Below are 20,934 nucleotides of genomic sequence, written 5' to 3'. Positions count from 1 at the left end.
ATGGATGTTCGTTACGGGGAATATTGTATACTAATTGTTTAAGTATCTCCTTAACTTCCTGTACTATATCTTCTTTGGTCAATAGGTATGGGTTTAAGGACCAATTATATCCACAGTGATTTTTAGTTTTCAAAATATCGGTATTTAAAGTTAAAGTTATCTTAGAATGGTCTGAGAGCTGTCTAGCTTGATTAGAAACCCTAGGGTCAAGTGAAATGAACACTTCTGGAATTAAAAAAATCAATTCTCGACCACATTTTATAGCAGCTAGAATAGAAAGTAAAGTTTTCTGCCTTTGCTTGTATGTGTTTGTGTTTAAAAGGGTCATACAGTTTGAAATCCGTTCTCAGTTCTTTCAATGCTACCATTGCCTGCTTATTAAAAGCTGTAGAAGCTCCCAACTTATCAATTTTAGAATCTTGGTATGTATTCCAATCCCCCCCATCACTATGTAACAGTTGTTATATAACTGTAGAATAGAGTAAATTGAAGCTATAAAATAATGTTGGTTCACATTGGGGGCATAAACACATATAAGTACTATCGGCTTATCCAAACTGTCAGATTTGAGAACCACCAAACACCATCTGCCTTCTTTGTCTATTTTGTCCTCCAAAATTTCTCCTTGAAAATGATTCTTGATTATAATTGCCACCCCAGCACTATTCGTAATCCCTTCCGCCATTACAACCTTCCTAATCCATTTCTTGTCCTTCACTGTTTCCCACTGGTCATTAGTCAAATGTATTTCTTGTAATAGAATAAAACCTGCTGTTGATTTAAAAAACAGATGCAGAAACAGCTTTCTTTTTTTCATGTTCTGGAGTCCTTTAACGTTCCATGAATCTATTATCCACATTCTAAACTATGAAATAATGAATAATGGTATCTATTTTTTGTTTTCCACCTTAAATTGACAAGTGTTGGTATTTTGTGAATTTTTTGGAAGCAAAACTGCCATCCCATCCCTACCCAGTGCCTATCCACTATTCCTCCGGACCAGGATGAACATAGGTTTTTCACATTGGATAAAATTCCCCACGTAGCTAATCTACTAATTCTATTAACTAACAATAAAATATCATGCAAAAAACCTACACCAACTATATCTACGTCTACAAAGCCTAACCCAGACATTCCCTACTAAACACCGCACTCAAGTAACTACAGCTCTGTACATTTCCCCAATATTCATGTAAACTAATTGTACCTGACATGTCAAATAATTCACTTTTATCAAACTTTAAATTCAGCAATAATATATTAGCATTGTAATTACTTGTTCTAAAACCTTTTAACTAACAGTTCACCTAATAAGCACACAGTTGTTATACATTTGTTTAAAACAAGCCATTATTTAGGTCAGCTATTTATCTTCAAAACAATCCTACAATATTGCATTTTAATTTTTATAGATCATTACAGTTAAACATCACCTATAATACACATTTACTACTTCTGTTTGCTGATTATCCAAACTGATCAAAATTAAAAGATACTTATTTATTCACTAGACAGAACACAGTAAATTAGAAGACAAGCATGAAAAGGAAAAAAAAAAATAACAAAAAATAGACTGCATTACCTGGATTTACCACTAAACCATAGAATCTTATACTGCAACAGCCAAACCATACATTTTTATCTTTACCTGACACACTTTACCTCATTGATCGTCTTACAGTCATTTTAGCATCAAATAAGTCCCAAAAAGCTTCATTTTCGATTCATAGCAGCTCTTCTTTCTTCCCAGCAGTTGCAGCAGTCCAGGCAGTTCATTTTTCAAATCTTCGCGCTCGCGATGGGGGAACCAATTTGCGAACGGACATCTCAGCTGCACCACGCTCAAAACGGTCCCCCTGCTTCCTTTACCTTGTTTCCTGTTGCCTCGTGGGTCAGAAGCGCTCGTTGGAGCCATAAAACTTCATGGAATCTTCGTGTTTCAGCTAGGAAGACGAGATTAAAAGATAAAACGGAGAATTACCAGGCCTGCTGAAGAAAGAAGAACACACAAAGGATTTTGAAGCCTCGGATCCTCGTAAATGAAGTCTCCCATTCACTCTAATGCAGGAAGAAGCCAGGATGGACTGTTCAATTTTCCGATGGTGGCAAAGTCTTAAAAGCTTCAAAAAGGTAGGTCTGGCTTCTTTTTTTGTATTTACAGTGTATTTAATGCCATCAAGAGTAAAAATTAAACTGTTAGGATATTTCATTTGAAATCTAATATTTTTGTCAATTAGAAATTTACAGTATGGAGCCAGCATTTGTCTAGACTGCCTTATTTGTGTTGGTAAATCCTGTGTTATAGAAACTTTATAACTTTGCCACATTATAGATCCACCAGATTTTTTTATGGTTAGAAGTATTTTATTCACATCCTGGAAGTTTAGTATTTTGACATACACAGGTCTTGGTATATTTGAAGCTTGGGAATCCCTGTAAGCTCTATGTGCTCTTTCGATGACAATTTGCTGAACAACCACAGAGTCCTTAAGTAATGTTTCAAATATTTGTATGATAGAAGTGGTCAGATCATTATATTGGATTGATTCTGGGATCCCTCTGATGATTATGTTGTTGCGTCTTGATCTTGCTTCCAGGTCCAGAATTTTGTTTTGCATCATTTGAATATCAGCCTCATGTGATTCAGATCTTTTAGTGAGCAATGTTATATTGTCTTCATTTGCTGCTATTCTGGTTTCCGCTTTCTCCATTCTTGTTAGAATCTGATTACATGTCTCACTAAATGTTTGTGTTTGGGATGTTAGGTCTTTTAAGGCATCTTGTATAGGTAATAATGCAGACTTAATTTCTTCCATCGTAACCTGTTGATCAGATTTCGTTGATGCCCCTGTTTTTGCAGTCTCTTGCTGTTTAAATGTTTTCTGTCTCTTAAATATGGATTCCTTCTCTGGAGACTGTAATGCTGACAGTTTAGTTTTAGTAGTTGTAGTGTCCATATTTTTATCTTCTTTTGACATTTTGAAATGCTGCAGATAGAGATAATTGCCAAGTAAAAGTTTCAGTAATGAGGTAGTTCAGTCTTTTGTTTGGTGCTCTGTTCAGAATCAACCAAGCAATCAGTTCCAATCCTGTTGTCACCAAGTATTTTTTTTTCAATTTTTTTTCCTTGATAAGATCGCTGACTTCTAGTAGTTTATTAATTGCTGTCAATTAGTTGATTAACTCCAAATGTACATCCGCAGGGTTGATTTTTGTCTCTGGTCTTTGGAGAGCTGAAGTACTGCAGTGCTTATAGAATGGCGGCCATCTTTGAATCCATAAAAATATCATTCATAATTAAATACATAATTAACAAATCCACTATATAAAATATTAAGTAAAACACCTTAATGTATGTACAAAACATATCATATTAAAAACAAATACCTTTAGTTAATAATATAATTAAAAATATATTAAAAAATGGACATTTTATAAGGACATTTAATACATAACCACTAAACCCATAAAATCTGCATCTAGTGGCCAAACTAACATATTGCAATAAAAATAAAAATGAAAACTATGTGTGTTTTGGTATTACAATTTGGCTGCCCTAAGCTTCAACAAAGGAGCAATAAATATGCTTTCATTTAAGCCTGGAGGTCTGGCCACATCAAGTATAACCTGCCACTATAATTCCTTCCCTGTACACCAATCTAGTTTCACGAGTGCCCCCCCTCCCCCCGGCATCCATCACAACTTCTAGGGCAAAAAACAAATATTTTGCCTGCCCACATATTTGAGAATGCTTATAAAGGGCATTCTTATTGTTCTTTTTACCAATATCATAAATGTGCTCATAGATGTGCTTCTTTAAAGGTCTTTCCGTTTTTCCCACATAGAAAGCATTGCAAAATTCACACATAACAAGATAAACAATACCACTAGTATTACAATTACTATAACATACACTAGAAATAATTCTATTTCTGCATTTAATCTCAGTCTTATCCTTGTTGGATATGTAAGCACACTGGGAACAAGCCCCACATTTAAAGGTGCCAACCCTTTTATTCTCATTCCTAGAACCAATTCCACCTCCACTTTCAAATAGAACCAATTCCACCTCCACTTTCAAATAATTCCTTCAGATTTTTCCTTTTCTGAAAATGATCATAACAGGTTTATTAGTAAAACACTTCAACTCATTGAGTGAAGGGAATCTATTCCACTCGTTCTTCATCACTTCACCCACAGTTTTGGAGTCTGAATTAAACTCCATTGTAAATGCTCTACAAAATTCACTACTAGCATCTTTGTCTACTTGAGACACCCCCACTTGTTCACCCCTACCAAACAAGGGTCTATACCTTGAAACACGTAAGGTCATAATGTATGTCATGGTGCCCTTTAATAATTCATCAGGGTACCCCTTTTCTTTAAATAACCCCTCAAGGTATTTCACCTCATGCTCAAAATCCTCATCCAAATATGTTATTCTACTAGCTCACATCAACTGGCCAAAGATGCTCCTCTTTTGTGAATAAGGGTGAACACTCTTAAAATATAAATAAGAGTTTGAAAGGGTTTCTTTTCGGAAAACCTTAGATTTTAAGCCACCATTAATTTTAATCATGCTAACATCCAAAAAATCAGCCTTATTTTGTGTAACAGAACTAGTGAAATGAAAAAAACAAGTAGTGGTTTCCAAGTAGTTCAAAAAATCTTGGAGCATATTTTCTGAATCTTTCCAAAAGATAACTATGTCATCAAGAAACTTCTTATAATATGTCCAACATTCAGAAAATCTGGAGTTGAATATAAAATTCTTCTCCAACCATGCAAGTATAATATTAGCATAAGTGAGGGCACAGTTAGCCCCATTGCAACACCTTTCACTTGGTGGAAGTATTTCCCTCTAAAATAAATGAAGTTATCCTTTAAAACAAGCTCCATAAGATAAAGAATAGCTTGTAAATGGTCGCTATTTATATTGCCCTTGTCCACCAGGGATTGTTCCAACCAATCTAATCCTGTATCCTGTGGAATAACAGTAAATAAATCCTTAATATCCACAGATATAAAGGTAATTATTTTAAAGGGCTGACTCAAATCAATCCCTTGAAGAAAAGCCCATGAATCTTTTAGTATCAGTGACTCAGTACCCCAACATTTTTTAAGTCTTGTGTCCAAAAATTTGGCCAAGGGGCTGTTTTTGATCCTTCAGAAGAAACAATAGGTCAAAGAGGAGGATCAATCTGATCCTTGTGAACTTTGGGGATTCCAAAAATAGTGCGTATTCTCAGTTGAGCCACATGTAAATACCTAAAAATATCCACATCTATCAAGCCCTCCAATAGTAAATCATAAAGGGCAAGATTGATCATTTATATGCTAAATTTATCTCATTCCTAGAAACCCTAGCATAGGTAGTAGAATCTCCCAAAATTTCCATTATTTTTCCTTTATAAATCACTTGGTCCATAAGTACAGAACCTCCTCCTTTATTAGGCTTCATAACCCAGACATTCTTGTCATGCTGAACTTATTTCAATACCCTTCTCTCATTCTCACTTAAATTACTAATACATTTAGTGGAGTTCTGGACAGATTGTCGAAGCAGTGGGGGATTATACTCACTTTTATGTCTTAGTCCCCCTGTTCTCTGTATCTTGCCTTCCCCTTGAAACATACATTCAAAATTCAACAGCCTGGTAAACATTTTAAGATCTAAAATCACCTTGGAAAGATCACATTTATGTTGGGGTATAAACTTGAAACCCCTAGCCAATAACCTAAAATGTTCCATGATCAAGTTAACTCCATTATAATTGAATATATTGTAATTGTCATACGTGAATTTATTATTGACTTGAACTATACCTGAAGGTGTTAATCCTACAACGGTTGGTTCTAGAATGGAAATCATGACTTGTTTTTTGCATTTCACTAGTTCTGTTACTCAAAATAAGGCATATTTTTTGGATGATAGCATAATTAAAATTAATGGTGGCTTAAAATCTTAGGTTTTCCGAAAGGAAACCTTTTCAAACTCATATTTACATTTTAAGAGTGCTCACCCTTATTCACAAAAGAGGAACATCTTTAAGGGCCATTTGATAAGAGCTAGCAGATTAACATATTTGGATGAGGATTTTGAGCATGAGGTAAAATACTTTGAAAGGTTATTTAAAGAAAGGGGGTACCCTGATGAATTATTAAGGGAAACCCTGACATACAATATGAACTTATGTGTTTCAAGGTATAGACCCTTGTTAGGTAGGGGTGAACAAGTGGGGGGTGTCTCAAGTAGACAAAGATGGTAGTAGTGAATTTTGCAGAGCATTTACAATGGAGTTTAACTCAGACTCCAAGGCTGTGGGTGAAGCGATGAAGAAAGAGTGGAATAGATTAACTTCACTCAGTGACTTAAAGTGTTTTACTAATAAACCTATTAAGATAATTTTCAGAAAAGGAAATAATCTGAAGGAGTTATTTGAAAGTGGAGGTGGAATTGGTTCTATTTGAAAGTGGAGGTGGAATTGGTTCTAGAAATGAGAATAAAAGGGTTGGCACCTTTAAATGTGGGGCTTGTTCCCAGTGTGCTTACATATCCAACAAGGATAAGATTGAAATTAAATGTAGAAATAGAATTCTTTCTAGTGTATGTTAGAGTATTTGCAATACTAGTGGTATTGTTTATCTTGCTATGTGTGAATTTTGTAATGCTTTCTATGTGGGAAAAAACAGATAGACTTTAAAGAAGCGCATCTATGAGCACATTTATGATATTAGTAAAAAGAACAATAAGAATGCCCTTTATAAGCATTCCCAAATATGTGAACAGGCACAATATTTGATTTTTTGTCCTAGAAGTTGTGCGGATGGATGCCGCGGGGGGGGGGGGGTGCTTGTGAAACTAGATTGGAGTACCGGGAATTATACTGGTAGGTCACACGATGCTGCCAGACCTCCAGGCTTAAATGAAAGCATTTCTATTGCTCCTTTGTTGAATCTTGGGGTAGCCAAATTGTAATAGCAACACACACATAGTTTTTATTTTTATATTTATTGCAATATTTTATTTTGGGCACTAGATGCAGATTTTATGGGTTTAGTGGTTATGTATCAAATGTCCTTATAAAATATCCATTTTTTAATATATTTTTAATTATATTATTAACTAAAGGTATTTGTTATTTAATATGATATGTTTTGTACATACATTAAGGTGTTTTACTTTATATTTTATATAGTGGATTTGTTAATTATGTATTTAATTATGAATGATATGTTTATATTAGTTAGGGTGCAATATAAGTAAGGTAGTTTAATGGTTAATTTTTAATTGCTGTTTTAATATGTGTTTTTATTGGCTGTGACATAATCTGTGTTCTATTTAAACCAGTTGAATTTCACTTTTGTTATCTGATGAAGTCTAATCTTTGACGAAAACGTATATCAAGTGGAGCATTAATTTGTGGTTTTTATCTGTGCTGTGCTGTACTGGGGTTTGAATAAACTGTGTTTCCTTGCCATGGTCATCCTGTTGACTTTCCTTACAACCTTTATTATTTATTTATCGGTTGGTCTAAGGTTGTGGTTTGCATCTTTTTTGGTTCTTTGTTGGTTGTTTGGTGAACATGGAAAGTACCGCCTCCTTACCTCAGTTGCCTCTGGATAGGAGGGACGATATCAGTGAGACGAGAAAGCTGATTGGGCAGCTTTCGCAGTTGGTAGACTTGCTTACCCCAATTGGAGCCTCGCTGGCAACTTTGCTCACTTCTGATCTTCTTGGTAATGAGGAGGCTTTTACAAAGGGAAAGGATTCATCGGTGGCTCTTACGAGGAGCGTGGACACTCTATTACATAAAGGAATGGCATTGGAAGGAAGGAATAGGTATGATTAAGCCCAGAATGTGGAATTTTCCACTCCGATCTATTTTCTGACACCGGAGAGAATGGACTGAGAATGAGTAGTAACAACGGCAGAATTGAAGCCGTTCCTTGAGCTTCATCTCAAGGTGACTGTACTAATAATAGTAATGCGGCTAAAGAGACAGTTAAGCCCAGAAAGTTATTTTCTGATTGGCTAAATGAAAAAGTTAAAATCAATTTTGAACTTCTAGCACTGCTATGGATAAGGTGTGTGAACCTGTTAGCTACAGTACTATTTTAAATAAACTAATGGATGTTTTGGGGAAGTTTAATGCTCTGTGTGTTGACAATGAATACCTGAAAGAATATTTGAAAAGGGGTATTGTCCCTAAGGGCCTAAGAGTATATAAATTCCCCAACAATATTGATACAGGCTCTGATTTATTTAACAAATTGTTAGAAGTATTTAATAAATGTGGTTTAGATGTGGTTAGGATTGTTATTAAGCAGAACAAAGTTAAAATGAATGAGTTAAACCATACAATTGAACACCTTAATAATACAATTACTAGTGATTTAATGTGTACAGTTGAGACCAAAAAAAGAAAATATTTTGATGTGATGGACAAAATTGATGAAATGTGTTCAGCCAATATTAAATGCAAGATTATAAAACTGGATAGGGACTTTTTAGAATAGAAGGAGAAGCGATGTTAGCCCGCCCCCAAAAGAGCTAAAACAGCTAGATATGAGGAATGTGGTGATGGTGGGGGTAGCTCAGAGGATTTTTTTGAATGTGATATGCATGGTAATGAAATTAATCAATTAGACCCTTTAAAGTATCCCCCCTCCGTCAGTCGGAAAGATTGCTGAATCAACAAACCCCTCAATATTTTCAGTATCCCCAGAGGAGTGGGAGATGAGGAGGGTACCAAGGGAGGGGGAAATTCTAGAACCAACCATTTTAGGATTAACACCTTCAGGTATAGTTCAAGTCAATAATAAATTCACGTATGACAACTATAATATATTTCATTATAGTGGAGTTGAATTGACCGAGGAACATTTTAGGTTATTGGCTAGGGGATTCAAGTTTATACCTTAACATAAATGTGATCTTTCCAAGGTGATTTTGGATCTTAAAATGTTTACTAGGCTGTTGAATTTTGAATGGGTGTTTTAAGGGGAAGGCAAGATACAGAGAACATGGGGACTAAGACATAAAAGTGAGTATAATCCCCCACTGCATCCCCAAATTAAAAACTTCAAGATGGTAGTTGAAAATGAGATTTGACAAGCCATCCAGAACTCCACTAAATGTATTAGTAATTTAAGTGAGAATGAGAAAAGGGTATTGAAAGAACTTCAGCATGACAAGAATATCCAGGTTATGAAGTCTGATAAAAGGGGAGGTTCTGTCCTTATGGACCAAGTGATTTATGAAGGAAAAATTATGGAAATTTTGGGGGATTCTACTACCTATGCTAGGGTTTCTATGAATGAGATAAATTTAGCATATAAAAAGATTGATCTTGCCCTTAATGATTTACTTTTGGAGGGCTTGATAGATGTGGATATTTTTAGGTATTTACATGTGGCTCAACTGAGAATACCCACTATTTTTGGAATCCCCAAACTTAACAAGGATGAGATTGAGTCCCCTCTTCGACCTATTGTTTCTTCTGAAGTATCAAAAACAGCCCCCTTCACCAAATTTTTGGACACAAGACATAGAAACATTTTGGGGTACTGAGTCACCGATAGTAAAAGATTCATGGGATTTTCTTCAAGAGATTGATTTGAGTCAGCCCTTTGAAAGAATTACCTTTGTAACTGTGGATATTAAGAATTGATTTACTATTATTCCACAGGATACAGGATTAGATTGGTTTGAACAAGCCGTGGTGGACAAGGGCAATATAACAAGTGACCATTTACAAGTTATTCTTTATCTTATGGAGCTTGTTTTAAAGAATAACTTTATTTATTTTGGAGAGGAATACTTCCACCAAGTGAAAGGTGCTACTATGGGGGCTAACTGTGCCCCCACTTATGCTAATATTATACGTGCATGGGGGGAGACATATTTTATATTCAACTCCAGATTTTCTGAATGTTGGACATATAAGAGGTTTCTTGATGACATAGTTATCTTTTGGAAAGATTCAGAAAATATGCTCCAAGAGTTTTTGAACTACTTGGAAACCATGACTTGTTTTTTACATTTCACTAGTTCTGTTACACAAAATAAAGCTGATTTTTTGGATGTTAGCGTAATTAAAATTAATGGTGTCTTAAAATCTAAGGTTTTCTGAAAGGAAACCTTTTCAAACTCATATTTACATTTTATGAGTGCTCACCCTTATTCACAAAAGAGGAACATCTTTAAGGGCCAGTTGATAAGAGCTAGTAAATTAACATATCTGGATTAGGATTTTGAGCATGAGCTAAAATACCTTGAGGGGTTATTTAAAGATAGGGGGTACCCTGATGAATTATTAAGGGACACTGTGACATATTTTCTGAACTTACGTGTTTCAAGGTATAGACCCTAGTTAGGTAGGGGTGAACAAGTGGGGGTGTCTCAAGTAGACAAAGATGGTAGTAGTTTATTTTGTAGAGCATTTACAATGGAGTTTAATTCAGACTCCAAGGCTGTGGGTGAAGTCATGAAGAAAGAGTGGAATAGATTCACTTCACTCACTGACTTGAAGTGTTTTACTAATAAACCTATTAAGATCATTTTCAGAAATGGAAAAAATCTGAAGGAATTATTTGAAAGTGGAGGTGGAATTGGTTCTATTTGAAAGTGGAGGTGGAATTGATTCTAGGAATGAGAATAAAAGGGTTGGCACCTTTAAATGTGGGGCTTGTTCCCAGTGTGCCTACATATCCAGCAAGGATAAGACTGAGATTAAATGCAGAAATAGAATTATTTCTAGTGCATGTTAGAGGAATTGCAATACTAGTGATATTGTTTATCTTGATATGTGTGAATTTTGCAATGCTTTCTATGTGGGAAAAACTGAAAGACCTTTAAAGAAGTGCATCTATGATGTTAGTAAAAAAATGATAAGAATGCACTTTATAAGCATTCCCAAATATGTGGGCAGGCAAAATATTTGTTTTTTGTCCTAGAAGTTGTGCGGATGGATGCTGGGGGGTGCTTGGGAAACTAGATTGGAATACCAGGAATTATACTGGCAGGTCACACTTGATGCGGCCAGACCTCCAGGCTTAAATTAATGCATTTCTATTGCTCCTTTGTTGAAGCTTAGGGCAGGCAAATTGTAATACCAGCGCACACTTATTTTATATTTTTATATATATTGCAATGTTTTATTTTGGCCACTAGATGCAGATTTTATGGGTTTAGTGATTATGTATCAAATGTCCTTATAAAAGTCCATTTTTTAATATATTTTAATTATATTATTAACTAAAGGTATTTGTTATTTAATATGATATGTTTTGTACATATATTAAGGTGTTTTACTTAATATTTTATATAGTGGATTTCTAATTATGTATTTAATTATGAATGATATTTTTATATTAGTTAGAGTGAAATATTAGTAAGGTAGTTTAATGGCTAATTTTTTAATTGCTATTTTAGTATGTGTTTTTGTTGGCTGTGACATAATGTGTGTTCTATTTAAACCAGTTGAATTTCACTTTTGTTATCTGATGAAGTCTAATGTTTGATGAAAACATATATCAAGTGGAGCATTTATTTGTGGATTTTATCTGTGCTGTGCTGGGGTCTGAATAAACTGTTTCTTTGCCGTGGTCATCCTGGTGACTTTCCTTACAACATTTATTATTTTTTTATTGGTTGGTCTAAGGTTGTGGTTCACTTCTTTTTTGGTTCTTGATTCTACAAGTACTCCTCCAGGAAACATGTTTATAAGATCGTATTAGTTGCGTTTTGTCATTTTATCACAATAACTTCACCATAAGGTACATATGGGAATTCCCTGGAGAGACACAAACCCTTGCTCTCATTCACAATGTGCCTACATGGCTTTTTTACAGTGAAACCTAGGGGTTAGAGCAAATTAAATGTGTTCTGGATAAGATGAATAGAGGTTTCCCACAAAGAGAAGTTCAGAAACCGTGACCATAGCTAAGTAACCTTTGGCTGCAATTTCCATATATATGTTTTCTTTATTTAGTACGGACCATTCAGACCAATACAGTTCCACTCATCTATTCTGGTGTCTTTTTGTTTACTAGGTTATCTTCTTGGTTTTCCTCTCTGCCACTGTTTATAATGAAAGTTTCCAAAATTTCCAAAATTTTTAATCTTATGAGTGTCCTCACTTGTAATGTAATATGACTGGTTAGGAAGGGTGATTTAACACATGCAGTGATTCACTTTATTTTTAGGACCTCCTGTAATGGCAGAAATTAATTTTATAGGAACTGATTGTTAGTTTGCTTGTGGCCACTGACAAAACATTGGAGTCTTCTTATTGAAATCCAGATGGGGGGATGAGATCCAGTGGGGTCCTGATGGAGAGATGAAAAGTCAGCAAGCAAAGGAGAGTAGTAGTACTGAAACTGAATTCATCCTCAAGTCTTGGTGAGTACCTTCATGAGGTGGACCCTGTTTTTCACAAAATCTCACCAAGACGACACTGATATATCGACTGTATTCATATAGTATATATCATGGACAGAAGTAAACCAGAAATAAAAAAAGATAGCTGGATGCAGAAGACCCAGGATAAAAAAAAGTGCCTAATCCTGTTAGGTGCACTGGTGCCAGGAATGGAAAAAATGATAGTGTAGAATCTTCAAAATACAGAAACATTCCTACAATGGGGCCAGGCCAGGCTCGGGAGAGCAGCCCCCCCCCCCATTGTAGAATGAAGTAGCAGTCCAATAAAACGACAAAAATTGATTGGCCAGAGAAGAGACATAAAGATGATATAGTGCCCTATTGAGGATAAGAAAGAAATTATGTATTGTTATTATTATGTAAAAAGCCCAGAATTTCCAGACACAAGATATACAAAACAATTAAGAGAGAAATTAGAGGAAAGAAAAATACTTCCATAGGAAAAACTGTCAGAAGCTTCAAATAAAAATTTTCATTCATTAATACAACAGATTTTTGAAAAACAGTATATAGATCAAGAAATATTGATCTGTTTGGAAAAAGAAGCATCTGAAGAAGTAAGAAAATATAAACAACAAAACCTAGAGATGTTTGAAAAATATAAAAATGAAATATGGACATGGGAACGAAAGAGAGAATTGATATGGTGCAATATTTAAGCAAAGGAGAAAGCCAAGTTAATTAATATAGAGAAGGCAGTCTCAAAGATAGTCAAATAGAAATACAGGTAAAGGCATCCAGATATGGAAAATTTCACAATAAAAAGATTAATAATAAAAGATGTAATGTAGAAAAGATGATTAGTAAAGCACATGTTAAAGAAATAGAAGTTGAAGTTATGGACTGCCTGCGAAGTGAAGGATTTAATGCAGAAGGTTTAAAACAGACTACATCACAGCATGATGGAGTGAGTCCCTGGAATAAAGAAAAGCAAGAAGACCAGGAGACGTGAAGAAGAAATATGGACATGGGAAAGGAAAAGAGATTTAATATGGTGTAATATTTATGCAAAGGAGAAAGCAAAACTAACCAATACAAAATGAGCAGCACCAAAGATATTTGAAGAAAAATATAGGGAAAGGAATGTGGATAAGGAAACTTTACAATACAAAAAATAAGAAGACTAAGAGGAAAAGTAGAAAAAGAGATTAATAATTGAGAAGTCAAAGAAACAGAAATTGAGATTATAGAACAGCTGCTAAGAGAAGGATTCAGTGTAGTAAATCGAATGCAGAAAGCACCACAACAGGATAGAACAATGGATATCCAAATTAAAGGGAAATCAGTGGAACAGGAAGTAATTGATCAGTTGCCATATCAAGATATTTTGGAGCCTTCCACAGGAAACCAGTATAAATGTAGTCAATGTTGAGTAGTGATAGGCCAGTGAGTTCCCATATGACAGAACAGCAGATTACACAGGATGAAATTGAAGAGAATGTGCCACAGGAAGATGCTATAGAGCTTTCTATAAAATACCCGCAGGAAACGGAAAATAAGGGATGTGCCCTCAATATGGAAGAAAATGAGTTAAGAGAAGAGTTGCTTGATTTAATAGACAAAGACATATATATCAAGATCAATGAGAGAAATAGACTGAAGAAGGTTAATAAAACCCCAAAAGTCAGAAGCTTGATAAAACAAATGAACACAGTAATTACCACTGTCCCTAGAGACCCATGCAATATAACAGAAGTAAACAGAATATATTACAGTGCTGCTAAATTAATAACTGATAAATTTCTACCACAGGAACACAGGGTCGCGAGGGAAAAGAGGGGGCAGAAGCAAATACCATCATGGAAATATCGAATAGAGAAAACTACAAAGCAGCTAAGATAAGAAGTGTCATTGTTAGAAGATTATAGAAGAGGGAATAGATCAACAAAAATGCTAAGAAAGGTAGATGTGATAAAAGCAATGCACAGTATTAGAACAGACCAGGATTTATTATGCACTATTGGAGATAACAAACTAAAAATTTCAAAATAGGCAGAAAGACTTAGAAGATACGAAGCTAAATATAAGGGAAAAGGACAAAATGAGCAATTTATTGATGCCCCCAAAAAGTCTGATAGAGAATTGGGAAATAAGGTAGAAGGAATTGAAAGGCTGCCAAAAAAAGAGGAAGTAGATACATTTTTGGAGAAGTATCTATGAAGATCCTGTGGGGCATAACAAAGATGCTAAATGGATAGAAGAAGTAAAAGAAAGAATAAGAAGTTTAAAGATAGAGGATATAAAATGGGATAAAATAACAGCCAGAGAGACTGAAACAAAGTTGAGGAAAGCCTCTACCTGGAAAACCTCAGGCCCAGATGCATTACCTAACTTTTGGCTTAAAGTAATAACTTCTTTGCACGAAGATTTAGCCATGAGTAAGAACTATTTATATGCACACTTCGAACACACACCGCACTGGTTAACAACAGGAAAAACAATGCTCTTACTTAAGAGTGAACCTGCAAGCTACTCTAAAAATTATAGACCAATAACTTGTCTTCCAATGATGTATAAACTATACATGGGAATTGACGGTGACAGAGTTTGGAGTCATTTAGAATAAAACTCAATTATGGCAGTAGAAAAAAGGGCAATAAAAGAAAGTTATATGGAACAAGGGATCATTTGTTGTTAAACAATGTTATAGTGGAGAACTGTAAGAAGGGGAAGAATCTAAGTATGGCATGGATTGACTACAAAAAAGCATTTGATAGTATCCCACATTCATGGATAAAAAAATGCTTAAAAATGTATAAGATACACTGATTGACTACATTACAGTAACCATGAAACAGTGGCAGACTACTTTGCAATGAAGCCAATGATAAAGGACAGATTATTATCCCAGGGATAAACATTTAAAGGGGTATATTACAGGGTGACTCGCTGTCACCGTTGCTATTCTGCCTTGCCATTAATCCATTAAGCTGTTTACTTAACAACTTAGGCCATGGCTACAGTTTGGCTTCTAGAAAAATACAAAGTCTAATGACTTCTCATCTTATCTTTGTCGATGATTTAAAGCTGTATAGCTCATCAGATGAGGAACTGAAAGCAGAGCTGCAGGTTGTCAAAACTTTTTCAGATGATATTGGAATGTCATTTGATCTTGATAAATGTGCAAAAGCAACCATTAAAAAAGGAAAAATGTAGCACCAGGAAAACATCACTTTGGGACAAGAATGTGATATAAAAGAACTTGAGCAAGAGGGTGTGTATAAATACTTGGGAATTGATGAAGGATCAGCAATAAAACATGAACAAATGTGAATAAAGCTCAGTAAGGAATACTTTAGAAGACTTAAATTAATCATGAAAACAGCACTGAAATCTAGGAACAAGATCCAAGCCATAACTCAATTTGCTCTTCCTGTCCTAACTTATAGTTTTGGAGTGATTGACTGGCCCCAAAAAGTGTTGTATAGATTTGATATTAAAGCAAGAAGGATGCTTCATGCTCACCAAATGATTTATAAAAATGAGTGTATACCAAGATTATATATTCCCTGTTCCAAAGGAGCGAAGGGCCTCCTTGAAATTGATTACATGTATAGATCTGTAATCATGGGACTCCACACATATCTACTGACCTCACAAGATCCAAATGCTGTGAAAGTTTTGAAACATGAGGAGATCAAATCTAAGATGACATCTCTGCTTAATTTAGCAGAAGCATATCGACATTAAGCAGGAATGTAAATCAAATCAGAAGTAGATAAAAGCCAGACAGCAACTGCATGTGCTAAAAAACAAAAGAAAAAAATATAAGGTGAAGGACCAGATGAGAAGACAAGAAATGTGGGAAAAACATAAATATAGTTGCAAGTATAGAAAAGTTCTGGAAGAGCCTCATGTTGACCAAGAACAAATGCAGGAAAGGTTAAGGAGAGGTGAATTCACATCAAGAAATGAAAGGTTAATATTGGAAGTCCAAGATAGTGGGCTATGTACACACTGGTTTACAAAGTCCATTGAACATGTGAGAGAAACAGACATATGTAGGTTTTGTAAAACCAAATTCGAAACAGTCACACACATTGTTGCTGGGTGCAATGCACTAATGGCAGAGGGACTGTATACTGAAAGGCATAATAATGTGGCGAGACTGTTACACTGGAGATTGTGCAAACATTATGGTATCGAAGTGGCTGAAAATCACTGGAAACATGAACCACAAAGAATCATAGAAAATGGTGAAGTTTATATCACATGGGATCACCCATTACCCACAGTTCAAAAGATAGATGCTAGAAAACTGGATATAGTGGGCCAAGAAAAGAAGACAGAAGTAACATTGATCATTGAAATCACCACACCTAGTGACTATAGTGTCTTGCGTACAGAGAGACACAAAGTCATAAAATACTTTGATCTGCAGGCAGAAATGAGAGCCATTTGGAAAAAAGATACCCAGACAGTTCCAATAGTAGTAGGAGCAAAGGTTCTTATAAAAAATAATTTACAATCATATTCAAGTATGCTACCAATTCATGTAACACCATATGAATTGCAAAAGGAGTCATTACTGGGCTCATTGCAGGTGCTGCGAATAACACTTTTGGCTAAAATCAAAGAGTGAAACAATACTAACTTCATGAACTTTAATCGTACTTTGACTTCAGAATGGGATCTATTCCTGTCATGGTATTAGAAACCCAAAAGACTTGGAGAAATGAAAAATGGCAGAAATCCAGATTACTAGACTGGCACTTCATTTTCCAGAACATCTAGGAAGAAAACCATCGGAGACAAACCGTACAGCAGAGCAGCCAAAGCACTCACTAACTCAGTATGGAAGGACCAAGTAGACAGCTAGTCTGAAGTCCAGTGTGTGAATAAACTTTTAGAAAAAGGCTGAAAATGAATATATTGTAATGACTACTGACAAGTCCTGACTACATTCAAGAATTTATTATAGAAGTGAATGCTTCAGACCATATAATGGGAGCTGTATTCAGCCCATGGTCTACAGAATAAATAGAATTCTCAGTAGTTTTTTCAGGAGAAGCTTGCTTTTAAGATAAAGAAAGTTAGTGTAGGTGTTGAAGGAATGTCCAGAGTTTAAAAAGGGGAACATGAGAACTGTTTCAACTGCTACTTCACCCATGACATCATGGCGAGGGAGATTATGCTGAAAGCCTCTTTCAGCAAATGGTAATTGCTGCCTTCTTCCAATTGTTCTGCAAATTTTGAGTTTGTGTACATAACTTATATATAAGTTTTTTCACCCAGTGCAAAAAAAATGTCATTGCTCTTCCCTGAAAGCGGCTTTCAACAAATATTTCTCAAGCTGCTGTCCATTTGAGAAATCTCATTCAATAAATTATCATGAATCCTTAAAAAGTTATGGTTTATCTGCACAGTAGAAAATTATTTGTAGTCACTGACCACAACCTGTCAAACAGCTGTATCAAAGTAGAAATCATAACAGTAAGTACTCTGTGGGAGTTTAGGATTTCAGGCCTAAACTCAGAACAGAAAGGGAACATTCCATGCCAATATAGAGAGATTGTTAAGGAGAGATGCTGCGTAGGTCAGTGCACTATACTTTACCAGGTGGTCTGCATAGATGCCGGAACCATAGAGCATGGGGGAGGGGTGCCGGAACCATAGAGCATGGGGGAGGGAGCACCCCCCAAACTTTTACAGCTGCAAGATCATGGAATTTTTCTTTAAGGAGGACCCATGCATGCGTCACACGATAACATGAATTTAAACAAAAAGTGTGCAGAAAATGTTGCTGATCACATCATTCTACCAGAGGCATCCACGGTAGTGTGTGTGGATGAAATGCCACAATTACTTATACCTGGTGGTTAGAATTAACCAGGCTCACACCCTGTACCTTAGGTACAAAGGCCTGCATTTGCTACTTACACCACCACTTGTTATCCAGGGAGCGGAGTCGCTAGCTCTCAACTGTCTAGATTTTCACAGAAGATTTGGCTCATACTTTTGGTCCGGTCCTCTTAAAATTTGTTTTTTTGGCAAATCAGTAAGAATGGAATTCACTAAATAATGATACCTATTTAACTTTCAGTCTTCCTATCTTTTCTGGAAACACATGATAACACAAAACACTATTTTAGCAACTTTTTAAGATTATACAAGCAATATTTAAAATGTGTCCCTGGTTTTGGGCCCCCCAAAATAAAGTTTGGCTTTTTCCAGATATTTTCTGCTGTGAAATTGAGAGATTTAGCTGTGTTGAGTAGATGGTGCAGTGTAGTGTTGTCACTTCACAGCAAGAGGTTCTCTGGTTTGATTCTTGGCTGGAGTGCCTTCTGTGTGGAGTCTTTATGTCCTCCCTGTGTTTGTGTGGGTTTCCTTTGGGTTCTCTGGTTTCCTCCCACATTACAAAGACATGCATCTGGAGCATTTTCCTTGAGCCTCTGCTGAAAATTAGTTTTGTTCCAAGTTGGACTTTCCTGGTAAACAAATGTTAAATAAATAAACAATTTTACAAGGAGCTGACAGCTTCAGGGAAAGAGAAGTTTAGTGCTGCTTATCCCAAGTCTGTTTGCATTGTTAGTAGCATAACAGGTAGTAGCTTTGCTTTTGATGCAGAAGGCTATGATATCTACTCCCAGAGTATGTAGATGGATCGGTGATACTGTACTGTGTTGTACTTTAAAGGGAGTGGATGCTGCAGTTCTGTGAATGCCCTCCTTTGGAGGAGTTACCTAGTAACTATGAACCTGTTATCAGTTTGCCATCCATTCCTATTGCAATATTACTAGTTTATCATTTTTAATGTAACATAGGCAATTTATTCTTCAAGGGCAACAGCTACTTTATTTGTAGATGAAACAATTAAATATAAAGTTGTTTTCTTGCAGCAACCTCTTCATTAGAGATCCCTTTAATGTGGAGTTATTTTAGATGACTTACTTCTGCAGACATTTTTCATATTTACTGATAATGGTTGATTGAAATGTAATGACAGAAGTCTGAGTAGCCTTTTATGGTTGAAATTTTCTGAAATGTGTAGTTGTGCCATTATTGGTTCATACATTTTGTTTCATTGCTTACTAGAAGACTGTTCAAAACAACAAATTTAAAACAAATTCTAACAACTGGTGCTGTATTATACAAGGAATATAATTTAATACAATCTGGAAGGTGAATCAAAGAATGCATATATGTATGCATAGCCCTAAAAATGTATTTGAAAACACCCTAGAGGAAAGCGTGAAAGGCTCAAAGTCATGGGCAAATTTTAAGCTTTACTCTTGTTACCAAAGAAATGGATGAAGGTAAAACAGTTTACACCACATTACCTTGACCTGGCCAATCCTTTTGACACAATCCCCTACTCAGGTGTAGTACAAAAGATGAGTAATGTAGGAGCAAATACTTACATCAGTAGCTGGATTGCCAACTTGCTCACAGGATGCAGGAGATCAAAATAGGGGACGAGACCAGTCACTAATGGAGTCCCTCAGGGTTTGGTGCTGAGACCTTTTCTGTTTGGGATATACATCTCAAAAGTAAAAGGAAATGCCAAAGGGCTTTGGCCGGATATGTTTGAGATGACTGCAAGCTAGGAGCAGTTACTGAATCCCCAAATGACTTAACCATCATGAAAGAAGGTTTGTCCCAAATAATAACTGGTGTCAAAATCATGACAATGCCCTCTGAGAACTGACCCAATTGTTTGGCATTTGGGAACTTGTGTGTACAGTGACTTAACTTTTGATCAGTATGTGCCCAGAGTCATAAGAAAGTCTTTCTATATTGCACAGCTTATAAACACATTGATTGTGACTAGATATAAGGAAGTTGTTGTCCTCCTTTACAAAGCTCTCATTAGGTCAATTATTTTGTATAATGCCCACTTTTGCATGTATCTGTCCAGCCCCATGCAACAATTGGAATACCTTCAGAGATACCTTACTAAAAGTATACAAGTCTTAAACAATAGTTCTTGCATGGACCATCTCAAAGATTTTTTACTATACTTAGTATCCAACAGAGTGCTTAGATGTGAAATGTCTGGCATACAAGGCATCCTCCAACCTAATACAGATGGACCTACTGAACATCAGCAAGTGAAATGGCATCAGAAATACTCAGCCCAGGTATATAAACTGAATGTTGTGGAAAGATGAATATATATCACAGAGGCTACCACTGTTCCACAACAGACTATCCATAAAAATAAAACAAAGCTCATCCGTCCATATTCAAATCCAACTTGGATCTAAGGATGGGTAATAGAAAATGTACTCCAGGATTGCCCCTCATGCCACTAATGGATAGAGGCAGTTCCTAAATGCTGCATCCCTTACATGGGTCCCCTCAAATATCTATGGTATGATCACAGTTATTCTCACTAGGGTAATATACAATTATCAGCCACGGGATAGGTAAGACCAATCAGAAAATGTTAATTCAAGCACCAAAAGGGAATTGGTTAATCTTAAAATGTCCTCCAAGTGAAACTATGTTGGGTAGTAAATAGTTATAAATAATTGCCCTTT

The sequence above is a fragment of the Protopterus annectens genome, chromosome 8.part1 (genome assembly GCF_019279795.1).
Source record: "Protopterus annectens isolate FY-2018-M chromosome 8.part1, PAN1.0, whole genome shotgun sequence".
NCBI lineage: Eukaryota > Metazoa > Chordata > Ceratodontiformes > Protopteridae > Protopterus > Protopterus annectens.
The sequence above is the reverse complement of the archived record's forward strand: the minus strand, read 5'-3'. Positions refer to the sequence as shown.